Source organism: Hemiscyllium ocellatum, unplaced genomic scaffold (genome assembly GCF_020745735.1).
Source record: "Hemiscyllium ocellatum isolate sHemOce1 unplaced genomic scaffold, sHemOce1.pat.X.cur. scaffold_2060_pat_ctg1, whole genome shotgun sequence".
Classification (NCBI taxonomy): Eukaryota; Metazoa; Chordata; class Chondrichthyes; order Orectolobiformes; family Hemiscylliidae; genus Hemiscyllium; species Hemiscyllium ocellatum.
In genome coordinates, this window is record NW_026867960.1 from 15783 (window position 1) to 29737 (window position 13955).

General features: G+C 45.0%; 5 non-coding genes across 5 annotated transcripts; all 5 read right to left on the reverse strand.

The window, feature by feature from the left end:
• Nucleotides 1-894: 894 nt before the first annotated feature.
• Nucleotides 895-976, reverse strand: trnal-aag (transfer RNA leucine (anticodon AAG)). Its single transcript has one exon. It is a non-coding gene; the product is annotated as a tRNA-Leu (tRNA).
• A 2838-nt stretch (nucleotides 977-3814) lies between these two features.
• trnal-aag (transfer RNA leucine (anticodon AAG)) lies at nucleotides 3815-3896 on the reverse strand. Its single transcript has one exon. It is a non-coding gene; the product is annotated as a tRNA-Leu (tRNA).
• Nucleotides 3897-6736: 2840 nt separating this feature from the next.
• trnal-aag (transfer RNA leucine (anticodon AAG)) lies at nucleotides 6737-6818 on the reverse strand. The gene has a single exon. It is a non-coding gene; the product is annotated as a tRNA-Leu (tRNA).
• Nucleotides 6819-9657: 2839 nt separating this feature from the next.
• Nucleotides 9658-9739, reverse strand: trnal-aag (transfer RNA leucine (anticodon AAG)). Its single transcript has one exon. It is a non-coding gene; the product is annotated as a tRNA-Leu (tRNA).
• Nucleotides 9740-12577: 2838 nt separating this feature from the next.
• trnal-aag (transfer RNA leucine (anticodon AAG)) lies at nucleotides 12578-12659 on the reverse strand. The gene has a single exon. It is a non-coding gene; the product is annotated as a tRNA-Leu (tRNA).
• Between the last annotated feature and the right edge of the window lie 1296 nt (nucleotides 12660-13955).

Sequence of the window (13955 nt, forward strand, 5' to 3'; positions counted from 1 at the left end):
GGCCGTCGCAGTCTGTGGCACAATCTTTAGTCTGTTCGACTGCTCACTGGAAAGGTAGTATTGTGAAACACTGCAGAAACGAAGGACTTCCTTACTTTTGCTCCGACTGACCATACTCTGTGAAATTTTCCCAGATTCTCAGTTGAGGAGTTTTTGCAGCTGGAAATTATCTCAGAAAGCCTGTTAATTCGTAATGTATTGAACGAATCGCAAAACAGAAAACATTTGACACGCAACACAAACAAAACTGGCAAACCAAATGCATTTTCAGATACAGTGAGCATGAATGCTAAATGTGAGACACTCCGAGGGCATGAGCCATGAAGTAATCTCACAACTAACATCAGGGCAATTCCAAACCACTCTTTCAATGATACTTGAGCCTCAGTGCACCACCATATCACAGACAATGCTGAAAAGAGAGAAAGAAAGAACATAATAAGAATAGGCCACAAAAAGTGAATTTCACCAATCACAGTCTCGATTAGATTACCTTTCCCTTCCGGTGTCTCCGGGACGGAAACGAAGGAAATTGGAGAAATTCAATAACATATGACATCAAAATTCATCGGAACGATTTTCCCATTCGCCAGAAAGCCAAGTAACGATGAATCGACTCACCGCAGGACTTTGTTTCACAACAGCGATGAAATAGCAGTCTCCATTCGGTTCCAGTAAAATCTCAACATGCTTGGAACATAAAGCAACAGTAGAGCTGTTCTGCAATTTTCCACGCGGAGGCAAACACGATCAAGACAGCATAGACAATTTGGCACTTTCCCACTACACATTTAATTCCCCGGGAAGCAAATCAAATTTTTTTGTGAACAGAAGTACAGCGGGAATGGAAACGGCATTTTAACAAGCTGTGCCGTTGCAAGTGAACAGGAGAAAGGGCAGGGGTGGGATTCGAACCCACGCCCCTGTCGAGACTGGAGCCTTAATCCAGCGCCTTAGACCGCTCGGCCACACTACCAGCTGCGCTGCCGCCCCATTTTCTTGCATTTCCAATTGAGCTCCTGCATGACAACAGATGGAAAGTCACGTGAAATGGGTTCCATGATTCCTCTCCGACTCGCACGGCTGCTTGGATGTGCCGGCTACAATATCAATTTCGCAACAAATAATGATAGCTCATCAATCCGGATAAAAATCAATGGTAAGCAGAGGCTATCTTCTCAGACTCTTTTCAGCTACAAATGTATCTGTGAGTGCGTGAGCAAACATGTTCGCTTATGATTTGGTCAAATAACCATGAACTGCTTGACATTACTGCAATTTCGATTCTTACTTTGCTAAATGATTTCACCCATTGCTCGAAACAGGACAACTTTCAAGTTTACACGGAACATGAAACACACCGGACTACAGGGAAAATGCACAAAGCTGAGCAGGCCGTGTTCCACATCATACCGTGCAGCATAGTTTCAGTCACTGTGTCTGTTTTGCAGAATAAGAGTCCCAAAGAATGTTCTCCAGCCTAAAAGCGGAGGTAGCATTACAATCCGAGAACGACAGATCACAGTGTGAGGATGCTCTGACCTCGGGGCCAGTTCGAGATGCCACTTTCCTTGCCTTTTACCTAAACCGTGCAATTGGCTGCAGGGATGTTCACACCTGGACATGAGCCACATCGATACAACTGAGTTGGAAACCTGCGTGGGAATCGACGAGAAGCGACTCAATAAATCTTGCTAAATTCCATGGTGCTTATTAGAAATGCAGTTTCTGTTCACCTCAATTTAAAAGGCAGTTTTTGAACATAGTAACTGAAATCAAAAGCTAATTATCTCACCCCACCCCCCACTCCGGGAGAGGTGCTAACTGCACTTGATTGCTTTTTGTTCTCGATGTGAAGAGCTCTCACGCCTGAGTCACCTTCACGCCTCTTGTTGCTGAGTGACTCCAAAAGAAGGAGTTTCACCAGAGCTGCAACTGCCTCACTTTCCCAGTCGCTCTCCCCGTTGACATTTTCCTGCTCATCAGTGATTTAAAGAAAAGCAAAAGGATGCGATGTTATTCTGCAGCCTCTTTGTCGATTCCTCCGTTTAAATTCCAACATGGCTTAGATCTCGGGGCGCACCTTAATACTAGCTTTGAAAGCACAGGTCCAGAGCTTCCTCTGAGAGTGCAATTTCTTTCATTGCTGTTGCTGATTGAATGAGCCGCTAACGTGCGAACTGCTCCAAAACATGATTCAGGACCTCTGGTGCCAATTCTCGCACTTTGAATAACGACAGACAGCTTCCAAATGAGGCCTTTCAGATACGACTTTGGGGTACATTTGGCAGACAGAATAGTTCAGGAATCCGTGGTGCACTGTGACACCAGCGCATCACCTTCTTCCCTGTCTTTGAACCGGGCCGCCTCAGCAAGGAATGCAAATGCAGTATTGCTCTTCGTGGAAGGATCGGTAAGTACACTCTCCAACTGAATGGCACATGATCAGAAGCAGTTTGTAGAATATCTTTACAATGCTCTGCACAGTAATCAAATGGAAATGCATTGCATTTCACTACGAGAGCAGATTTGTTCAAGCAAATTCGAAGGCAGGTTTGCAGATGGGAAAGCAAGCAGGAAAGCTCCGTTCTTGTCCATGTAAAAGGCTGCAGATGAAGAACAAAACAGTTTCGACCGCGGGAACCTATCTTGCGGAAGGTGAACGTGCTGATCACTATGCTACAGAAACAAGCCCACAGCCGCCCCGCTGCAGCTCAGTGGTATCCGACACTGAAAGTTGAAGACATTCTACCTTTCACCTTTCTGTTTCCAAATGCTCGTTGTTTCATGGGAGTTGTTTAATTTTGGCTGTGTGGTATGCATGGACGAGATACACCGAAGTATCTGTTTTCACCCGGTGTAGCCCAATAACGTTGTGTTGCTTACACCAGCTTTAAAAGGATAGCTTTTTAGCCGAGATGGCCGTCGCAGTCTGTGGCACAATCTTTAGTCTGTTCGACTGCTCACTGGAAAGGTAGTATTGTGAAACACTGCAGAAACGAAGGACTTCCTTACTTTTGCTCCGACTGACCATACTCTGTGAAATTTTCCCAGATTCTCAGTTGAGGAGTTTTTGCAGCTGGAAATTATCTCAGAAAGCCTGTTAATTCGTAATGTATTGAACGAATCGCAAAACAGAAAACATTTGACACGCAACACAAACAAAACTGGCAAACCAAATGCATTTTCAGATACAGTGAGCATGAATGCTAAATGTGAGACACTCCGAGGGCATGAGCCATGAAGTAATCTCACAACTAACATCAGGGCAATTCCAAACCACTCTTTCAATGATACTTGAGCCTCAGTGCACCACCATATCACAGACAATGCTGAAAAGAGAGAAAGAAAGAACATAATAAGAATAGGCCACAAAAAGTGAATTTCACCAATCACAGTCTCGATTAGATTACCTTTCCCTTCCGGTGTCTCCGGGACGGAAACGAAGGAAATTGGAGAAATTCAATAACATATGACATCAAAATTCATCGGAACGATTTTCCCATTCGCCAGAAAGCCAAGTAACGATGAATCGACTCACCGCAGGACTTTGTTTCACAACAGCGATGAAATAGCAGTCTCCATTCGGTTCCAGTAAAATCTCAACATGCTTGGAACATAAAGCAACAGTAGAGCGGTTCTGCAATTTTCCACGCGGGAGGCGAACACGATCAAGACAGCATAGACAATTTGGCACTTTCCCACTACACATTTAATTCCCCGGGAAGCAAATCAAATTTTTTGTGAACAGAAGTACAGCGGGAATGGAAACGGCATTTTAACAAGCTGTGTCGTTGCAACTGAACAGTAGAAATGGCAGGGGTGGGATTCGAACCCACGCCCCTGTCGAGACTGGAGCCTTAATCCAGCGCCTTAGACCGCTCGGCCACACTACCAGCTGCGCTGCCGCCCCATTTTCTTGCATTTCCAATTGAGCTCCTGCATGACAACAGATGGAAAGTCACGTGAAATGGGTTCCATGATTCCTCTCCGACTCGCACGGCTGCTTGGATGTGCCGGCTACAATATCAATTTCGCAACAAATAATGATAGCTCATCAATCCGGATAAAAATCAATGGTAAGCAGAGGCTATCTTCTCAGACTCTTTTCAGCTACAAATGTATCTGTGAGTGCGTGAGCAAACATGTTCGCTTATGATTTGGTCAAATAACCATGAACTGCTTGACATTACTGCAATTTCGATTCTTACTTTGCTAAATGATTTCACCCATTGCTCGAAACAGGACAACTTTCAAGTTTACACGGAACATGAAACACACCGGACTACAGGGAAAATGCACAAAGCTGAGCAGGCCGTGTTCCACATCATACCGTGCAGCATAGTTTCAGTCACTGTGTCTGTTTTGCAGAATAAGAGTCCCAAAGAATGTTCTCCAGCCTAAAAGCGGAGGTAGCATTACAATCCGAGAACGACAGATCACAGTGTGAGGATGCTCTGACCTCGGGGCCAGTTCGAGATGCCACTTTCCTTGCCTTTTACCTAAACCGTGCAATTGGCTGCAGGGATGTTCACACCTGGACATGAGCCACATCGATACAACTGAGTTGGAAACCTGCGTGGGAATCGACGAGAAGCGACTCAATAAATCTTGCTAAATTCCATGGTGCTTATTAGAAATGCAGTTTCTGTTCACCTCAATTTAAAAGGCAGTTTTTGAACATAGTAACTGAAATCAAAAGCTAATTATCTCACCCCACCCCCCACTCCGGGAGAGGTGCTAACTGCACTTGATTGCTTTTTGTTCTCGATGTGAAGAGCTCTCACGCCTGAGTCACCTTCACGCCTCTTGTTGCTGAGTGACTCCAAAAGAAGGAGTTTCACCAGAGCTGCAACTGCCTCACTTTCCCAGTCGCTCTCCCCGTTGACATTTTCCTGCTCATCAGTGATTTAAAGAAAAGCAAAAGGATGCGATGTTATTCTGCAGCCTCTTTGTCGATTCCTCCGTTTAAATTCCAACATGGCTTAGATCTCGGGGCGCACCTTAATACTAGCTTTGAAAGCACAGGTCCAGAGCTTCCTCTGAGAGTGCAATTTCTTTCATTGCTGTTGCTGATTGAATGAGCCGCTAACGTGCGAACTGCTCCAAAACATGATTCAGGACCTCTGGTGCCAATTCTCGCACTTTGAATAACGACAGACAGCTTCCAAATGAGGCCTTTCAGATACGACTTTGGGGTACATTTGGCAGACAGAATAGTTCAGGAATCCGTGGTGCACTGTGACACCAGCGCATCACCTTCTTCCCTGTCTTTGAACCGGGCCGCCTCAGCAAGGAATGCAAATGCAGTATTGCTCTTCGTGGAAGGATCGGTAACTACACTCTCCAACTGAATGGCACATGATCAGAAGCAGTTTGTAGAATATCTTTACAATGCTCTGCACAGTAATCAAATGGAAATGCATTGCATTTCACTACGAGAGCAGATTTGTTCAAGCAAATTCGAAGGCAGGTTTGCAGATGGGAAAGCAAGCAGGAAAGCTCCGTTCTTGTCCATGTAAAAGGCTGCAGATGAAGAACAAAACAGTTTCGACCGCGGGAACCTATCTTGCGGAAGGTGAACGTGCTGATCACTATGCTACAGAAACAAGCCCACAGCCGCCCCTGCTGCAGCTCAGTGGTATCCGACACTGAAAGTTGAAGACATTCTACCTTTCACCTTTCTGTTTCCAAATGCTCGTTGTTTCATGGGAGTTGTTTAATTTTGGCTGTGTGGTATGCATGGACGAGATACACCGAAGTATCTGTTTTCACCCGGTGTAGCCCAATAACGTTGTGTTGCTTACACCAGCTTTAAAAGGATAGCTTTTTAGCCGAGATGGCCGTCGCAGTCTGTGGCACAATCTTTAGTCTGTTCGACTGCTCACTGGAAAGGTAGTATTGTGAAACACTGCAGAAACGAAGGACTTCCTTACTTTTGCTCCGACTGACCATACTCTGTGAAATTTTCCCAGATTCTCAGTTGAGGAGTTTTTGCAGCTGGAAATTATCTCAGAAAGCCTGTTAATTCGTAATGTATTGAACGAATCGCAAAACAGAAAACATTTGACACGCAACACAAACAAAACTGGCAAACCAAATGCATTTTCAGATACAGTGAGCATGAATGCTAAATGTGAGACACTCCGAGGGCATGAGCCATGAAGTAATCTCACAACTAACATCAGGGCAATTCCAAACCACTCTTTCAATGATACTTGAGCCTCAGTGCACCACCATATCACAGACAATGCTGAAAAGAGAGAAAGAAAGAACATAATAAGAATAGGCCACAAAAAGTGAATTTCACCAATCACAGTCTCGATTAGATTACCTTTCCCTTCCGGTGTCTCCGGGACGGAAACGAAGGAAATTGGAGAAATTCAATAACATATGACATCAAAATTCATCGGAACGATTTTCCCATTCGCCAGAAAGCCAAGTAACGATGAATCGACTCACCGCAGGACTTTGTTTCACAACAGCGATGAAATAGCAGTCTCCATTCGGTTCCAGTAAAATCTCAACATGCTTGGAACATAAAGCAACAGTAGAGCTGTTCTGCAATTTTCCACGCGGGAGGCGAACACGATCAAGACAGCATAGACAATTTGGCACTTTCCCACTACACATTTAATTCCCCGGGAAGCAAATCAAATTTTTTTGTGAACAGAAGTACAGCGGGAATGGAAACGGCATTTTAACAAGCTGTGCCGTTGCAAGTGAACAGGAGAAAGGGCAGGGGTGGGATTCGAACCCACGCCCCTGTCGAGACTGGAGCCTTAATCCAGCGCCTTAGACCGCTCGGCCACACTACCAGCTGCGCTGCCGCCCCATTTTCTTGCATTTCCAATTGAGCTCCTGCATGACAACAGATGGAAAGTCACGTGAAATGGGTTCCATGATTCCTCTCCGACTCGCACGGCTGCTTGGATGTGCCGGCTACAATATCAATTTCGCAACAAATAATGATAGCTCATCAATCCGGATAAAAATCAATGGTAAGCAGAGGCTATCTTCTCAGACTCTTTTCAGCTACAAATGTATCTGTGAGTGCGTGAGCAAACATGTTCGCTTATGATTTGGTCAAATAACCATGAACTGCTTGACATTACTGCAATTTCGATTCTTACTTTGCTAAATGATTTCACCCATTGCTCGAAACAGGACAACTTTCAAGTTTACACGGAACATGAAACACACCGGACTACAGGGAAAATGCACAAAGCTGAGCAGGCCGTGTTCCACATCATACCGTGCAGCATAGTTTCAGTCACTGTGTCTGTTTTGCAGAATAAGAGTCCCAAAGAATGTTCTCCAGCCTAAAAGCGGAGGTAGCATTACAATCCGAGAACGACAGATCACAGTGTGAGGATGCTCTGACCTCGGGGCCAGTTCGAGATGCCACTTTCCTTGCCTTTTACCTAAACCGTGCAATTGGCTGCAGGGATGTTCACACCTGGACATGAGCCACATCGATACAACTGAGTTGGAAACCTGCGTGGGAATCGACGAGAAGCGACTCAATAAATCTTTTTAAATTCCATGGTGCTTATTAGAAATGCAGTTTCTGTTCACCTCAATTTAAAAGGCAGTTTTTGAACATAGTAACTGAAATCAAAAGCTAATTATCTCACCCCACCCCCCACTCCGGGAGAGGTGCTAACTGCACTTGATTGCTTTTTGTTCTCGATGTGAAGAGCTCTCACGCCTGAGTCACCTTCACGCCTCTTGTTGCTGAGTGACTCCAAAAGAAGGAGTTTCACCAGAGCTGCAACTGCCTCACTTTCCCAGTCGCTCTCCCCGTTGACATTTTCCTGCTCATCAGTGATTTAAAGAAAAGCAAAAGGATGCGATGTTATTCTGCAGCCTCTTTGTCGATTCCTCCGTTTAAATTCCAACATGGCTTAGATCTCGGGGCGCACCTTAATACTAGCTTTGAAAGCACAGGTCCAGAGCTTCCTCTGAGAGTGCAATTTCTTTCATTGCTGTTGCTGATTGAATGAGCCGCTAACGTGCGAACTGCTCCAAAACATGATTCAGGACCTCTGGTGCCAATTCTCGCACTTTGAATAACGACAGACAGCTTCCAAATGAGGCCTTTCAGATACGACTTTGGGGTACATTTGGCAGACAGAATAGTTCAGGAATCCGTGGTGCACTGTGACACCAGCGCATCACCTTCTTCCCTGTCTTTGAACCGGGCCGCCTCAGCAAGGAATGCAAATGCAGTATTGCTCTTCGTGGAAGGATCGGTAACTACACTCTCCAACTGAATGGCACATGATCAGAAGCAGTTTGTAGAATATCTTTACAATGCTCTGCACAGTAATCAAATGGAAATGCATTGCATTTCACTACGAGAGCAGATTTGTTCAAGCAAATTCGAAGGCAGGTTTGCAGATGGGAAAGCAAGCAGGAAAGCTCCGTTCTTGTCCATGTAAAAGGCTGCAGATGAAGAACAAAACAGTTTCGACCGCGGGAACCTATCTTGCGGAAGGTGAACGTGCTGATCACTATGCTACAGAAACAAGCCCACAGCCGCCCCGCTGCAGCTCAGTGGTATCCGACACTGAAAGTTGAAGACATTCTACCTTTCACCTTTCTGTTTCCAAATGCTCGTTGTTTCATGGGAGTTGTTTAATTTTGGCTGTGTGGTATGCATGGACGAGATACACCGAAGTATCTGTTTTCACCCGGTGTAGCCCAATAACGTTGTGTTGCTTACACCAGCTTTAAAAGGATAGCTTTTTAGCCGAGATGGCCGTCGCAGTCTGTGGCACAATCTTTAGTCTGTTCGACTGCTCACTGGAAAGGTAGTATTGTGAAACACTGCAGAAACGAAGGACTTCCTTACTTTTGCTCCGACTGACCATACTCTGTGAAATTTTCCCAGATTCTCAGTTGAGGAGTTTTTGCAGCTGGAAATTATCTCAGAAAGCCTGTTAATTCGTAATGTATTGAACGAATCGCAAAACAGAAAACATTTGACACGCAACACAAACAAAACTGGCAAACCAAATGCATTTTCAGATACAGTGAGCATGAATGCTAAATGTGAGACACTCCGAGGGCATGAGCCATAAAGTAATCTCACAACTAACATCAGGGCAATTCCAAACTACTCTTTCAATGATACTTGAGCCTCAGTGCACCACCATATCACAGACAATGCTGAAAAGAGAGAAAGAAAGAACATAATAAGAATAGGCCACAAAAAGTGAATTTCACCAATCACAGTCTCGATTAGATTACCTTTCCCTTCCGGTGTCTCCGGGACGGAAACGAAGGAAATTGGAGAAATTCAATAACATATGACATCAAAATTCATCGGAACGATTTTCCCATTCGCCAGAAAGCCAAGTAACGATGAATCGACTCACCGCAGGACTTTGTTTCACAACAGCGATGAAATAGCAGTCTCCATTCGGTTCCAGTAAAATCTCAACATGCTTGGAACATAAAGCAACAGTAGAGCTGTTCTGCAATTTTCCACGCGGGAGGCGAACACGATCAAGACAGCATAGACAATTTGGCACTTTCCCACTACACATTTAATTCCCCGGGAAGCAAATCAAATTTTTTTGTGAACAGAAGTACAGCGGGAATGGAAACGGCATTTTAACAAGCTGTGTCGTTGCAACTGAACAGTAGAAATGGCAGTGGTGGGATTCGAACCCACGCCCCTGTCGAGACTGGAGCCTTAATCCAGCGCCTTAGACCGCTCGGCCACACTACCAGCTGCGCTGCAGCCCCATTTTCTTGCATTTCCAATTGAGCTCCTGCATGACAACAGATGGAAAGTCACGTGAAATGGGTTCCATGATTCCTCTCCGACTCGCACGGCTGCTTGGATGTGCCGGCTACAATATCAATTTCGCAACAAATAATGATAGCTCATCAATCCGGATAAAAATCAATGGTAAGCAGAGGCTATCTTCTCAGACTCTTTTCAGCTACAAATGTATCTGTGAGTGCGTGAGCAAACATGTTCGCTTATGATTTGGTCAAATAACCATGAACTGCTTGACATTACTGCAATTTCGATTCTTACTTTGCTAAATGATTTCACCCATTGCTCGAAACAGGACAACTTTCACGTTTACACGGAACATGAAACACACCGGACTACAGGGAAAATGCACAAAGCTGAGCAGGCCGTGTTCCACATCATACCGTGCAGCATAGTTTCAGTCACTGTGTCTGTTTTGCAGAATAAGAGTCCCAAAGAATGTTCTCCAGCCTAAAAGCGGAGGTAGCATTACAATCCGAGAACGACAGATCACAGTGTGAGGATGCTCTGACCTCGGGGCCAGTTCGAGATGCCACTTTCCTTGCCTTTTACCTAAACCGTGCAATTGGCTGCAGGGATGTTCACACCTGGACATGAGCCACATCGATACAACTGAGTTGGAAACCTGCGTGGGAATCGACGAGAAGCGACTCAATAAATCTTGCTAAATTCCATGGTGCTTATTAGAAATGCAGTTTCTGTTCACCTCAATTTAAAAGGCAGTTTTTGAACATAGTAACTGAAATCAAAAGCTAATTATCTCACCCCACCCCCCACTCCGGGAGAGGTGCTAACTGCACTTGATTGCTTTTTGTTCTCGATGTGAAGAGCTCTCACGCCTGAGTCACCTTCACGCCTCTTGTTGCTGAGTGACTCCAAAAGAAGGAGTTTCACCAGAGCTGCAACTGCCTCACTTTCCCAGTCGCTCTCCCCGTTGACATTTTCCTGCTCATCAGTGATTTAAAGAAAAGCAAAAGGATGCGATGTTATTCTGCAGCCTCTTTGTCGATTCCTCCGTTTAAATTCCAACATGGCTTAGATCTCGGGGCGCACCTTAATACTAGCTTTGAAAGCACAGGTCCAGAGCTTCCTCTGAGAGTGCAATTTCTTTCATTGCTGTTGCTGATTGAATGAGCCGCTAACGTGCGAACTGCTCCAAAACATGATTCAGGACCTCTGGTGCCAATTCTCGCACTTTGAATAACGACAGACAGCTTCCAAATGAGGCCTTTCAGATACGACTTTGGGGTACATTTGGCAGACAGAATAGTTCAGGAATCCGTGGTGCACTGTGACACCAGCGCATCACCTTCTTCCCTGTCTTTGAACCGGGCCGCCTCAGCAAGGAATGCAAATGCAGTATTGCTCTTCGTGGAAGGATCGGTAACTACACTCTCCAACTGAATGGCACATGATCAGAAGCAGTTTGTAGAATATCTTTACAATGCTCTGCACAGTAATCAAATGGAAATGCATTGCATTTCACTACGAGAGCAGATTTGTTCAAGCAAATTCGAAGGCAGGTTTGCAGATGGGAAAGCAAGCAGGAAAGCTCCGTTCTTGTCCATGTAAAAGGCTGCAGATGAAGAACAAAACAGTTTCGACCGCGGGAACCTATCTTGCGGAAGGTGAACGTGCTGATCACTATGCTACAGAAACAAGCCCACAGCCGCCCCGCTGCAGCTCAGTGGTATCCGACACTGAAAGTTGAAGACATTCTACCTTTCACCTTTCTGTTTCCAAATGCTCGTTGTTTCATGGGAGTTGTTTAATTTTGGCTGTGTGGTATGCATGGACGAGATACACCGAAGTATCTGTTTTCACCCGGTGTAGCCCAATAACGTTGTGTTGCTTACACCAGCTTTAAAAGGATAGCTTTTTAGCCGAGATGGCCGTCGCAGTCTGTGGCACAATCTTTAGTCTGTTCGACTGCTCACTGGAAAGGTAGTATTGTGAAACACTGCAGAAACGAAGGACTTCCTTACTTTTGCTCCGACTGACCATACTCTGTGACATTTTCCCAGATTCTCAGTTGAGGAGTTTTTGCAGCTGGAAATTATCTCAGAAAGCCTGTTAATTCGTAATGTATTGAACGAATCGCAAAACAGAAAACATTTGACACGCAACACAAACAAAACTGGCAAACCAAATGCATTTTCAGATACAGTGAGCATGAATGCTAAATGTGAGACACTCCGAGGGCATGAGCCATAAAGTAATCTCACAACTAACATCAGGGCAATTCCAAACTACTCTTTCAATGATACTTGAGCCTCAGTGCACCACCATATCACAGACAATGCTGAAAAGAGAGAAAGAAAGAACATAATAAGAATAGGCCACAAAAAGTGAATTTCACCAATCACAGTCTCGATTAGATTACCTTTCCCTTCCGGTGTCTCCGGGACGGAAACGAAGGAAATTGGAGAAATTCAATAACATATGACATCAAAATTCATCGGAACGATTTTCCCATTCGCCAGAAAGCCAAGTAACGATGAATCGACTCACCGCAGGACTTTGTTTCACAACAGCGATGAAATAGCAGTCTCCATTCGGTTCCAGTAAAATCTCAACATGCTTGGAACATAAAGCAACAGTAGAGCTGTTCTGCAATTTTCCACGCGGGAGGCGAACACGATCAAGACAGCATAGACAATTTGGCACTTTCCCACTACACATTTAATTCCCCGGGAAGCAAATCAAATTTTTTGTGAACAGAAGTACAGCGGGAATGGAAACGGCATTTTAACAAGCTGTGTCGTTGCAACTGAACAGTAGAAATGGCAGTGGTGGGATTCGAACCCACGCCCCTGTCGAGACTGGAGCCTTAATCCAGCGCCTTAGACCGCTCGGCCACACTACCAGCTGCGCTGCAGCCCCATTTTCTTGCATTTCCAATTGAGCTCCTGCATGACAACAGATGGAAAGTCACGTGAAATGGGTTCCATGATTCCTCTCCGACTCGCACGGCTGCTTGGATGTGCCGGCTACAATATCAATTTCGCAACAAATAATGATAGCTCATCAATCCGGATAAAAATCAATGGTAAGCTGAGGCTATCTTCTCAGACTCTTTTCAGCTACAAATGTATCTGTGAGTGCGTGAGCAAACATGTTCGCTTATGATTTGGTCAAATAACCATGAACTGCTTGACATTACTGCAATTTCGATTCTTACTTTGCTAAATGATTTCACCCATTGCTCGAAACAGGACAACTTTCAAGTTTACACGGAACATGAAACACACCGGACTACAGGGGAAAATGCACAAAGCTGAGCAGGCCGTGTTCCACATCATACCGTGCAGCATAGTTTCAGTCACTGTGTCTGTTTTGCAGAATAAGAGTCCCAAAGAATGTTCTCCAGCCTAAAAGCGGAGGTAGCATTACAATCCGAGAACGACAGATCACAGTGTGAGGATGCTCTGACCTCGGGGCCAGTTCGAGATGCCACTTTCCTTGCCTTTTACCTAAACCGTGCAATTGGCTGCAGGGATGTTCACACCTGGACATGAGCCACATCGATACAACTGAGTTGGAAACCTGCGTGGGAATCGACGAGAAGCGACTCAATAAATCTTGCTAAATTCCATGGTGCTTATTAGAAATGCAGTTTCTGTTCACCTCAATTTAAAAGGCAGTTTTTGAACATAGTAACTGAAATCAAAAGCTAATTATCTCACCCCACCCCCCACTCCGGGAGAGGTGCTAACTGCACTTGATTGCTTTTTGTTCTCGATGTGAAGAGCTCTCACGCCTGAGTCACCTTCACGCCTCTTGTTGCTGAGTGACTCCAAAAGAAGGAGTTTCACCAGAGCTGCAACTGCCTCACTTTCCCAGTCGCTCTCCCCGTTGACATTTTCCTGCTCATCAGTGATTTAAAGAAAAGCAAAAGGATGCGATGTTATTCTGCAGCCTCTTTGTCGATTCCTCCGTTTAAATTCCAACATGGCTTAGATCTCGGGGCGCACCTTAATACTAGCTTTGAAAGCACAGGTCCAGAGCTTCCTCTGAGAGTGCAATTTCTTTCATTGCTGTTGCTGATTGAATGAGCCGCTAACGTGCGAACTGCTCCAAAACATGATTCAGGACCTCTGGTGCCAATTCTCGCACTTTGAATAACGACAGACAGCTTCCAAATGAGGCCTTTCAGATACGA